At 48.4% G+C, this 11,986-nt stretch overlaps 1 protein-coding gene across 1 annotated transcript in view; it reads left to right on the top strand.

Annotated features, from left to right (window-relative positions):
• The first annotated feature begins 2,447 nt into the window (after positions 1–2,447).
• The window catches only part of Lhx2 (LIM homeobox 2), a 28,317-nt gene continuing 18,778 nt past the window's right edge, over positions 2,448–11,986 (top strand). The window contains exon 1 of the mRNA XM_057755757.1: positions 2,448–3,007. The gene's annotated coding sequence lies outside the window, so the exon portion shown is untranslated. The remainder of the gene's footprint in view (positions 3,008–11,986) is intronic.

The raw sequence follows: 11,986 nt of genomic DNA, 5'->3' as shown, positions 1-11,986 counted from the left end.
CCCGTGTGAAGTTTAAAAGCGCTTGTGCCGAAGAGGCCGGCTTTGAAGCAGCTCTCGGGGCCCCTCGGCAGGCTCCTGCGAGTCAGAGGGCCGGCCTTGCCTCAGATCCGCCGTGCCTGCCTCCGCAGGGCTGGGAAATGGGAATTGTTTTTAAGTAGAAATATTACTTGCGGAGCTAACTCCTTCACCACCGTCTTTCTTTTGTTCTCAGCTGTCTCTTTCTTCACTCTGCCTTCTCTTTCTTTTGATTCTTCCTTTTAGCGAAAAGGAACCAGCAGGCCTGGGTTCAAACCCTAATACAGGCCGTGCAGGACTCTGGGTCAGGGGAGCTCACCTTTCCGGACCTTAGCAGTTTATCAGAAAAGGGAAGGTAACCATGCCCAAGAGGCAGGGATGCCCTGAAGGCTGGCAGAGGTTACTGCACGAAGTGCCTGAAACCTACTTACCTGGCAGTAAAGAAGGGCTTCCGTGCTCTCTAAAGACCTTTTGCCTGCTGCTGGCTACTTCTTCATAGGCAAGTCTCCTCCGTGGCTCTTTGAGTCCTGCTTCCTTTTCAACCCTCTGCATGGAAGCTTTATTTTGTTTCCATCCTCTCAGCATGTGTTACTGAGTGTCTGCCCAGGAATAGTAGTAGCACACCCTGTGGGACTAGTATGTTAATCAATTCAAGACTGGCCTACCTTCAGAGAACTTCCAGTCTCAAGCACCCTGTGAGACTCCCTCATACTGGTCATCGATTTCCTGTGTTCCAAAGTGTCTAACATTGTCTTGTGAGGGCAGGGACAATGCCCAACACATAGCCTGTCACAAAGTAGATGATCCCATCGGCCACTAGTTACTGGTTAGAGAGCTGTTTGAGGACAACTTCTGTGACCCTGAGGGGGTGACAAAGAGAACTAACCCTAGCTATGTGCCCTTGGGCAGGTCACCTAGGTGAAGAAAGAGAAGACACTTTGAGGTGGACAGTGCTTAGGACAGGGTGGTGGAGGACAAGAGATGGTAACCTCCTTAAAAGACCAAAAGCAGATGGCAATGGCATGTCTTGCTGGACCTGGCGTCTTCCAGTTCAGAAATAGGAAACTGGACTGAAGTGGTTGGAGATTTATATTATTGTGGGTAGTTCCGATTCCTACATAAGATCCATAGGACCCACCCCCTCAGCCTGGACCACCTCTTCTGCCTCATTCTCCTCCCACACATGGGTTTCTGGCCATGGCATTTCTACCTGTGCCTAGAACACATCCTTCACCCATGACTTTGGCATCCCTTCCAGCTGACTGTATCCCTGGTCTCTCCTTCCAGACCAGCTACCCAGGACACTTGGTCCCATCACACTCTTTGGCTGTCACAATAGGTATTTTGTACTCCAGCTCGCTTCACCAGTTAGGAGCCAGTGCATAAAGGCAGAAACCACACCTGCCTCGTCAGCTGCCATCCCTTCCACAGAACCTGAATAAAAGCTAGGGCAGGATGGAAGCCTTCCAGAGACTAGCACATTAAGCAAACCACGAATAATCTAACTCATGACACCAAAAAGAAAAGTGGTAATTGTTTCTATTTCCTAGATGAGGAACAAGCTTGGGAAGGTGTGTCCTTCCCAAGTAAGTCATCTCGAACTCACATCGATTTGACTCTGAAGATGCACACATTTAGGAAGCACCTCTTGGTACTTAAACGCCAATCAGAGGGCCTGGTAAGAAAGAAACAGCAGGCGACACAGCCTGGGATATCAGAGGCAGCTCTGGGGTGTGCCCAACCAAATTCTGGAGCAGGGGTTAAGAAACCATAGTTACTATTCAGGAGGGGTTTTGGAGACCCCAGAAGAAAACCCTTGACGCTCCCTGCTAAATTGGTCTCAGGGTGCCCTGGTCGCCAAGCAGCTGCCACGGTGGCTGCTGAATTTGCTAATGTATGAGGTTCAGGAGGGGATCCAGAGACACTGGAATATCCTGCTTCCATACCCTGCTTCACAACACACCCCCTCGTTTATTAACTTGTATTAAAGATAATGAAACTGAACGGAGGGGTTGGGGTGACTTGTTTGGTGTCCCAGGACAGGAAAATGAGTTGGATTCTGGGGACCTCTGTTCCAAACAAGGACAGGAAAGAACAGCCAATCTTTCAGAGCAGAGGGAGAAAGTGGTACCGAGTTGGGGGTGGGGGGCGTAGAAATGTGAGGGAGGGAGAAAATGGTGAGAAAGAGCAAGAGGCAAGGGGTAAGAGAGGCAGTCCTACCTTGGGAAAGAGAGGGGCAGAGAAAAAGATCTGGGGACACAGGGAGGGTTCCAGGGAGGACAGGAGACTAGACAAGAGATCTACAGACGCCGCCGGGGATGGATGGAGACTGAGGGAGGCGGATCGAGCCAAACGGGGAGCGGGGCCAGCAAAGCCGGTGACGGGGCGGGGGGGGGGGGGGCGGGGGAGCGGGCGGGGAGCGAGGAGCCCAGCGGGCACAGGACGGCAGCGCGCGGGGCGCGCCCAGGCCAGGACGCTGCGGCGCGGTCGCCTCCTCCCGGCGCTCCCGCCGGCCCCGCAGGCCCCGCCAGAACCCGCAGCCTAATGACCGCGGTCCATCCGAGCCCACTCAAGGCGGCCGTCAGCTGGCAGCGCGGGGCTCGCGGGGACGGCGCGCCGCAGCCAGAGTGGCAGCTCACGGGGCTCCGCGGGCCCTGATTGATTTGTCAGCCCAGGCGAGCCAGCAGCCTCTCCGATTGCTGTGCCGCCCGGACTCCCGGGCTGGCCCCTCAGGCTGGAGCGCCCCGCCGGCCCCAGGAGGGAGCCCCTGGTCCCCCGGCTCGCTCCTCGGCGCCCCTCTCCGGTCTGCTGCGGGCATCGCCAGGTCCCGGGGCTGCCCTCCTCCCGGTCTCCCCCTCTGGGCACCGTGCCAGTCCCGCCAGTGCTAACCCTGCTGCTGCCCCCCAGTCCTGCACCTCCGCCCCCCGCGCCCCGGCCCTGGCCCGGGGCTGCCCGCAGAGTCTGCCACACCCGCTGCCGAGGGCTCACCAAGGTAAGAGGCGCAGGGTCCGGGAGGGCTCCTTGCAAGGCGCTGGGCTGGGTCACCGCGGGCACCCTCAGGTCGGCATAGAATCTTCGGCTGCCACCAGCCGAAACCTGCGAGGGCCTTCCAGGGACACAAGAAGAATTGTGGATTGAGACCCTGGAAAGAACTGGGTGATAGTAACCAGTCCTGGGAGTGAAGTGTCTGGCTTTCGGTACGGAGCCCTAGTGTCTACGTCTTTTAAGGAATTCTCTTCCTCTCTCTCTCTCTCTCTACCTACCATCTCTTGGTCTCTGAAGTCACCATTTCCTGATGTCTCTAGAGGAATCACCCCCTTTACTTCTCCTTTCCCTAAGCAAGAAGTGGGTCTCTATTCCTTTTCCCAAAAAAGCCTATTTTCTCTCCTTCCCGGTTTAAAAAGGCTTGTTCCTTCTTTCTCACTCCTCAATTTAAAAAGTATTTCTCTCTGACCACTCCGTCGGCAGCACCCTCCCATGTTGAAGACTACAAGCTCTTTTCTGTTACCCCTTTGCCCCCACTTAATTAGATATGCAGTTCGAGTCTTTAACTCTGGACAGGGGACCTGGTGTTTTTCTGGTGTGGGGGCAACGCAGAGAGACTTTTCACTCAAAGCCGGGTACCAGCCGTCCATCTCTGCCAGAACGAAGACAGCTGCCCAGCCTCAGTCAGGTGCAGGAGCATTCGCTTCCAAGGGGCAAGAAGGAAAGACTTTACCCTCAAACAAAGAATTAAGACCAAGGGAGCCTGTTCTAGCACCTTCCAAGGGGGAAGCCTTTCAACCTCAGGACAGTGGGCTACACCTAGCTTCCCTCCTGCACCCCTTAACTTTAAAGTAGTTTAATGAACACACAGAAATCATTTGTTTTTCATTGCGTGGTGAGCAGTCTACAAAGAGAGCTCGGAAAGGAAGGAGAGAGCCTTATCTCTGATCCCAGCAATTAGTTCCCTGGGATGAGATGGGGGGGGGGACAATCCGGGAGCCTCAGTTCTTCAGACACAAAAGCATTTAGATCGCTTTAGACCGGTTAATCCTGAGTCTGGCTCGGGTCTCTTTTGTTTCCCAACTCCATTGTGGGTTTTGTGCAGTTTCTCTGTGTTCGAGTGATTGACTAGCCAATGGATGGTAATTATCCAAATGTCCCCTCTGTCCTTTGACTGACTTCTCTGTATTATGGGCAACTGTCATGCATTCTGTCATTCCATATCATATTACACGTATTATCATATGAAGTCCCCTCCCTCCTTTAAAGACGGGAGCCTCGGCCCAGATGCTGCTGCTTTTAGAAAGAAGCGTCCCCGAATAATTTGTGCTGATCACAGTTTGCAATACAGAGCAGGGGACTCCGGAGATGGGAGGTTTTGCAGGTAATTTTTTTTTCCAGGTTGGGGGTTGTGGTGGTCTCTGGTGTTGAGGTTCTAAGAATTTGTACTGGGAACTCGAAGCAGTTTTGCCAGATGTATTCTTTGGGTCACATCCCCAAAGTAATTTGAATGGATCTGTGGGTTCCCTTATGGAGAAACTTGGAAACAGTTTTCTGAACCCTGAATATGAGAAAATTCTACCCAAACGGTTCCTTGTGGGGTAACTAGATCACAGTGGCACAATCTCAGGAAACCGGCCCTGAGGTTCCTGTGGCCCTTTACTTGGACTCTTGCCCTAGTTTGCTGCCAAGCAGATTGGGGTGGAAGAACCAGCTGTATATATTTCAAATCGTTGCATGGTTGGAGAAGGAACCAGCTTTTCTTGCAATGCTTTTGCACAGTAAACTTAGTGCCCCTTGGTGCAATTGTGTGTGCCATCACTTAAGAGGAAGGCAGGATTTATAACAAGGAGGTTTTGCACACAGAGACTCTGGGGTCCTCTGAATCTGTGGGCAGGACTAAGCCTTTCTTCTGCTAAAATGTGAAAAAAAAAGTGTTTTATTATTGCAATGGATATGAAGTGCTGCCCAGATGTACAGCCTTGCAGTTAATCACCATGTTCTTCATCAAATATATGAGCAATAAATTCTCCAGAAAGAGCAAAGGAGCTCTCTCTCTCTCTCTCTCTCTCTCTCTCTCTCTCTCTCTCTCTCTGTGTGTATATGTGTGTGTGTGTGTGTGTGTGTGTGTGTAAATGGATGCAGGAGAGAGAGAGCAGCTCACACTCTTTTTTAAGACCACCGAAAGAGACAAACTGTTTTATGGGAAGCTTGATATACTTACTGCTAAAGATGCTTTGAATTTTTTAATGATCAAATATACATGATCAAGCTGTGCATGTTAGGGTGTGAGGTATGTTGACGGTCAATGGCTATTGATCAGGCTGTTAAGTATTTCTGCTCAGTTTTAGAACTATAGATAGATCCCAGATGATTTAAATAATTGGATAACTAAGAAACTAGCATTCAGTTTCTCTGGCAAAGGGAAATGGCTAGTCAATTGAATAACATCCCTATGGTTGCTTAACACTCATCTGAAAAAAAAAAAAGAAAAGAAGAGAAAAAAAACTTAGAAAATGGAAATTTTATTAGCAGACATGTTCAAAAGTGAAGTAAAAATATTCCAAATCTCTTATTTGGAGTCTGCCCAGAGCAATTTACTTTAATGTGACCCAGCCTTGTTCACAGGCTCAGAGTTTACATCAGTCTGTCTGTCAATCCATCTCTCTGTTGCACACACACACACACACACTCACAATTTTGCAACCATTTTTGACCCACACTGATGCACCAAGGAAGAAATGGGGAGGGAACCATTTTGGGGGGTAGGATCTAAAGCCCTCCACCCCTTCTGCTTAGGAACCAAGCTAACTAACCACATGAATTTCCCCCATTAACTAATTTCTCACTAATCTATAGATTTATTTAGGAAGGTGTGGAGGGGTGGAGGATGAAGGTTTAAAGAAAATCTCTAGTTAGTTGGTTTGGAAAGACATCACCCAGAACACCCAGCCCCCCCTCCTCCTTTACGCCCTCTCCTGCCTCTCCTAGTCTCTTTCTTTTTCCTGTTGTTCTCTCATTTTGCAATCTAGAAATTAAAAGTGGGCTTGAGAGAAGGAGTTGACTTGCATCAAACATTTAGGGAGAGGAGAAGGGAGTAAAAATTAACTTTTAAATTTTTATTGTTATATAGCAATCTTATTTATAGCCATCCAATTAGCTATTTTGTAAGATAATCATATTTACAAAAATATGCTCTCACCCAGCCTGGAAAACTTCAGCAGCAGACAGGATTGATGGTTGGGATTCGTTTCATACCTCAAAAAGACAGAGTGGAGAGTTTTAGATTTTTTTTTTCTGTCTGCAAAATATTCTTTTCCAGCTATATACCCCTCACCAGAGGAGCTCAGACATCCCTGTGGACAAATTCCCCTTGAGATGGAACTAAAATTGGTTTCTCTCTCTCTCTCTCTCTCTCTCTCTCTCTCTCTCTCTCTCTCTCTCTCTCTCTCTCGTGTGTGTGTGTGTGTGTGTGTGTGTGTGTATGTGTGTGTGTCTCCAAAAAATAAGTTGCTCCACCCTGAAATGGACGAATCAGCCCTGACTGGGTGGACATGCCCTTTCACCTCATTGTGTCTGACCTATCACTTAATTAATCTCTCCCAGATGCAGAGCTGTTGACAATACCAACGATAAGCAGTATTTGGAACAAAGCAGGAAGCTTTTTAAAAGAACGAGCCACAATGAGATTTGAGGCTCTTAAAGCCATGTAAATCATCAGTTTTGGATTTGAATGTCAGAACCGGTCCTATATTTGCTAGAAACTTCCTGTGCCTTTCTTAGCCACTGACGTCTATGCAGATTCGTCCCTTCTCGTCTCTGCTTCTGCCTTGCTGTCTTCTGCCTATCTCTTCCTCTGGATCCATGCTTGTTTTCCTGAAAATTGTTCTTTGCTTCTTAGCCTTGTCTTGGACGCCTCAAATCCTATTTTATGCCATTAGGGCTATCAAGGTGGTCAGCTTCAGAGGCTTTGAGTGACAAAATATTGACTTCGTTGGCTAGTACCTATGAACATTTGTGCTGGAGGCACCTTGGTGACATGCAGAGGATAGTTCATTAATTAAACAACTTGCTAATTGCTGCTTGAATTACTATATAGAGAAAATGAAACAGGTTCATAAAAGATGACAATTTGAGGAATTCAATTTTTTGCTGGAAAGATTTTTATAAACAGGTCCTAGAAACTGCTGCCTTTACTCGCCATCAACGGTTCAAGCGGGCTTTAGTTAATGATAATATATGATCTGGAACCCTTAGCCGAGGCCTGACTGATGGGAGAGCTTCGCTGGGTCTGGTGCAGGTGGCACTGTTTAATAAGCATGGGAAGAGTGGATAATGTACTGCTTGCAAAGAGAAGTAAATGCAAAATAGATCGCTCTAATTATGGCTGCTCCTAGAAATGGAGCTGTATGCTGAACTGGTCAACTGATGGGGAAGTTTCAAGCAGACCCAATTGTCCCCTGCCTTTTTTTCTTATTCACTTTTGAGGGTGACACAGTGGTTTGAAAGTCAATTTGGATGAGCTCATCTAACTCCAAACAAGCACAAATTAAAAAACCGAGTCTGCCAACCTATGAATGTCTGTCTTAACTCTCTAGGACCCCTTTTTTTGAAGGGTCAGCTTTGGTGCTAGTATAGGGCTCTCTGAACATTTCTTCCAACCAGAGATCCTTGTGAGCTCATTGCAAACTAGTTTTGATATTTCATAGCAAGGTGTCAGAGATTTTGTTTTTGTTTTTGTTTTGTTTGAATCTCTTTATGCTTGAAAAATGAGTCTATAGGAAATCAAAGTGTGAATACTTAAGCAAACAGAATTTCCCATATACCTGCAAGGGCTCTAATGATTTCCATTCATGCAAAGATAAAAAATGGGACATTAGTTGTTTTAATTAATGGAGGAATAAAAATGCTGGGGGGAGGTGCCTAGGAGCTGGGCTTCATCTGGAGCATCTGTGGGAAATGACTCATTTCTCACCTAAAGAGACAATGGCAACTTCTCTGGACAGCTAATCAGACTTGGGGAAAGTTGAGCTGGGGATGGCAAAGGGTCTTGCTAAGAGCTCTGGATAAGATGAGAGTCATGTTAGCCATTTTCTCTCCCAAATTCACTTTTCCAGTTGGAAAAATGCCTGGATCCACACTAAAAAGAGAAAGTGTCTGGATTCATAAGGAAGGTGTAATTTGGGTTGAAGTCTAGTGTGATCTGTGATGGTAAAACCATGTCGAAGCTGGAGAACCCAGAGCAGTGTTCCCCAGCTAGGAAGACAGAAAGGGTGGGTTGATTGCTGTGCTAGGGGTGGGGTGACAGTAGCAGAGGTGCCAGTTTGTGGGTACAGTCTCTTGGACTTTGTTGGGGGAATCCAGGGAGAAGCCAGGCCCAGAATCTTGAAGCAAAACCTCTTTCTGTTCTATGGAAATATTTAGCAACCCCACCTTTGGCTAGTGAGCCATGGCAGACACCAGAATCTATTAATGCTGCTGTGTGTGAAGCTTATAAAAGATTTATAGAGAAACTTGTGTTCAAAATGGAGTTTAGGGTGCCTTGCATTCTGAGAGGGAGGAAGAGATGTTTCTGAATAAAGAAAGGCTGGTGGGAAATATTTCCAGTATCAAGTGTGTGGAAGTGAAAGGGTTGCCAGCCACCTGGTGCTTTATCTACTTCCTCCCCCATGGCCACCACCCTGCCTGCTTTCTCCAGCAGAGTACTCCTGATTCCTCATTTAAGCGACTTTGGTTCCTTGTGTGAGAAAATTTAAAGCGCTCTCTCTCTCTCTCTCTCTCTCTCTCTCTCTCTCTCTCTCTCTCTCTCTCTCTCTCTGTGTGTGTGTGTGTGTGTGTGTGTGTGTGTGTGTGTAGATTTGCAGAGCAGGGGGTAGTAAAATGTCCTTTCTAGAACTGGTTGTTATTCTGGACTAGATTAAAGAGAACTGACCACTATAGCTAGATGCAAGCCATAGTTGTAGCTCATGAAATACAAGGAAAACCTCTTGTTGCAATATTCACTTTCCTTTTTATTTCAGGGCAGGGTATACCTTTTTGTGGAAATTAGCTGGAGAGGGTGGGAATGCAATTAGCTATTGTGTATTTTGTTGCAATTATTCTTTAAGAATAGTTTGATCTGACAGATTTATATTGTTGGCAGTGTGATTTGAGGAAGGCCCAGATAAAACTTTCCACACCCTAATCAATAATGGTAAATTGTTTTTGCTGAAGGTGAACAATGTCTGACCTAGAATTCCTATTTCTCTTACCAATTCCCTGCAATAAAATTGAACATTTTGTCACCACTTTGAGAAACACTGCCAAACACCTTAAAACACATGTCACATGCCAGCAGCCCCTCATTTTCCTCCTCCGGGAGTTTCTACATCTGGAACCATAATCATAGATAAAAACCTTGACAAAATTGCACCTGAGCACATTCCTCTCTGCAGTCCTTACTTTCTCATAACATTTAATACAATATTAATACCTGCTACTGAAAGTCAGGAGGGGGACAGAGCTGCCAACCTTCATGTTTCCTAATGCATCAGGTTCAAACCTGAAATTCACACTTCGTGTTTCATTTTAAGTTCAGTGCATTTAATAGGACCCAAACAGAGAGAGAGAGAGAGAGAGAGAGAGCCCTGGTTAGTGCCCCAACCTTCTTAGCTGATGCCCAGGGAGGCAATTTCAGAATTGTTCAGGTTGTTTAGGGAGAAGAGGAGGAGGAACTGGGCTCCTATCTGCTTATCATGGGCCAAGGTACTTCTCTGTTCTAATGCCACAGACATGGGGCTCCTCTTGGAAATAATGAAGGTCTCATTGACTTATATTGTCAATACTGGTGATCAGCAGATCTCTAGTGTGGTATGACCAAAGCGATGAGCTGATTTCATAGAGAAAAGAGCCATGCCTGAGCAGATTTGCGGCTGCAAACAACCTTGCCCATCAGCATAAAGCATACTCCCCACTTCCCAGAACAAGCGTCCCCCCCCCAAGCCTGGGAAAAGAGGACATTGAGGTGCAGGGCTTTTCTACCATCCCTGTGACCCTCACCCCGTCATTTCCTGGTGCTGCCTGCTCTCCACATTCCTTTGCCCGGTGGGGGAAATCATCATTTCACTTCTCTATAAGCAAGAAGCAGAGGTTAGAAAAGGGAAAGTGCAGGAAGCCTTCCCCAGTGGGGTCTCCTAGGGGTTTGCAGGGCTTAGCCTGGAGACTGATTTTCAGATGTTGGTGGATTTGTTTAGTTGATGCTTTCAAAACAGATCAGGTCTCCTCCCTCTTAAAATGTAAGCGTCCAGGTTTCTGAAATGAGTAAGCAGCATCAGTATCAGTAACAGACAGACAGACAGACAGACAGACAGACAGAGAAATATTTTTCCTGAGCAAAACCCATTTTAGTAAGGAGTATAATTTGCTGAATGGTACAAACCAGCCTGGAGAAGTTAGGCTTTACACAGGGAACGGGCTCAACAGCGATGGGCCACTGGCCCTATGACTGCCGCAAACAGCTTTAAGAGAACAGTCCTTTCCGCTGTGAGGCCGGGAAGAAATGTTGGCAAAGCCTCTTTCTCCCCCACAGTTGTCATTCGAGAGGTTTCTGAAGCCCTAAACCCCAGCTCCAACCTCAGAGTTTGAGCAATCCTTTGGTACTACCCAAGCCCTGAGCCCCAGGCTGGAGAGTCTGGGGCCAAGAGGGGCGGTTCCCCTGCTCGGAGCCCTTCCGGGATGGCTCTCTAGTCCGAGGTTTGCTCTATCTGCCTTTCCCTCCGGGGAGACTCCAAAGGCTGCAGAAATCTGGGCGCCCGCTTGCTCGCTTGTCAAAAAGCAAACTGTCTTCACATACTCCAAGAGTAACATCCCTGCCTAGGAAGAGGAAGGAAGAGGCAAAATAAATAAAACCAGTTAATGTTGTAGTTAACTTGCAAATCAAGTAAATCTGTTGGTGCCGTATTTGAGAAATAAACCACGAGAGCGTCACAGCAAACACACACTTCTGAACGTCTTCATTTTGATTTAATGGTATATCAGCGTCAACTATCGCTTCCTCTGCTGGTACACTCGGCCTGATGCCGCGGGAGGAGGGTGCCCATGTTTATCACCGAGTGAGATGACTAATTACACCTTGTCAATCACCGGCTATGAAGACATAAAACCAGCGCGCACAATGAAATAGTTGCCTGCAGCGTCAATTAGTTGGCGATTCGGAGGGTATTTGCGTGGCCCTGCTTTGGCCGTCTCTAATAACGGGACGGAGCTCCGGGATCAGCTAGCAGATCAATCACCCTGGTTCCGCTGCGACCAGCGCCCTCCTCCCCTTCTCCCCTTCTCCCCTCCTCCGGCCTGGCCTCACTTTCTCCCAGCGCTGGGCGCTTCCTCCCTCCGCGGCCCCGGCTTGGCGGCGCCGTCAGTCCCGGGAGCCCCGGGAAGTTTGCGCGCGGCTTCTCTGCAGCCGGCAGCCGACAACCCGGCAGCCTTTGGGGAGCGCCGGGGCTGGTGGCCCTTTTGTTGGAGAAGGCGTGGAAGGAGAGCTTTTGTTCTGAGTTAGTCACGGTGGCCGGCTGGAGGCTGCTACCTCATTATGCGCCGGGTCTGCTAGTCTGCGGGGAAGCAGATGGTGGGGAGGTAGGCAGGGGCGACAGTGGCCAGACCTGAATCCGGTTCACCTGTCACCTTCCACAAAACGGAGAGTACCTAGAATACCGGAAGCTGAGGCTGCTTTACCCCTGACCGAGGGAGGGGGTCGAGGGGCCGCTCTTCCGTGCCTCTGTGAATAGCACAGTTACCTATCCTTGCCTGATTCCTCCACCCCACCTCCTGCCTCTCCCTAGGCTGCGCCTCCTAGCACTGTGTAAATGTCACTCACGTGTCAGGATCTGTGTTTACAGCCTGTTCCTCGCCTTGCTCAGTCTCCGAGAACAGGGCAAAGCAGTTGCGTGATGTCCCTCAGTGATTAGCAAAGTTAGCGGCCTCTGAACTCAGGGCCGGGGTGCCCAGATGC

The sequence above is a fragment of the Chionomys nivalis genome, chromosome 22, assembly GCF_950005125.1.
Source record: "Chionomys nivalis chromosome 22, mChiNiv1.1, whole genome shotgun sequence".
NCBI classification, from domain to species: domain Eukaryota; kingdom Metazoa; phylum Chordata; class Mammalia; order Rodentia; family Cricetidae; genus Chionomys; species Chionomys nivalis.
Note: the sequence above shows the minus strand (reverse complement) of the source record. Positions and strands in the feature narration are given on the sequence as shown.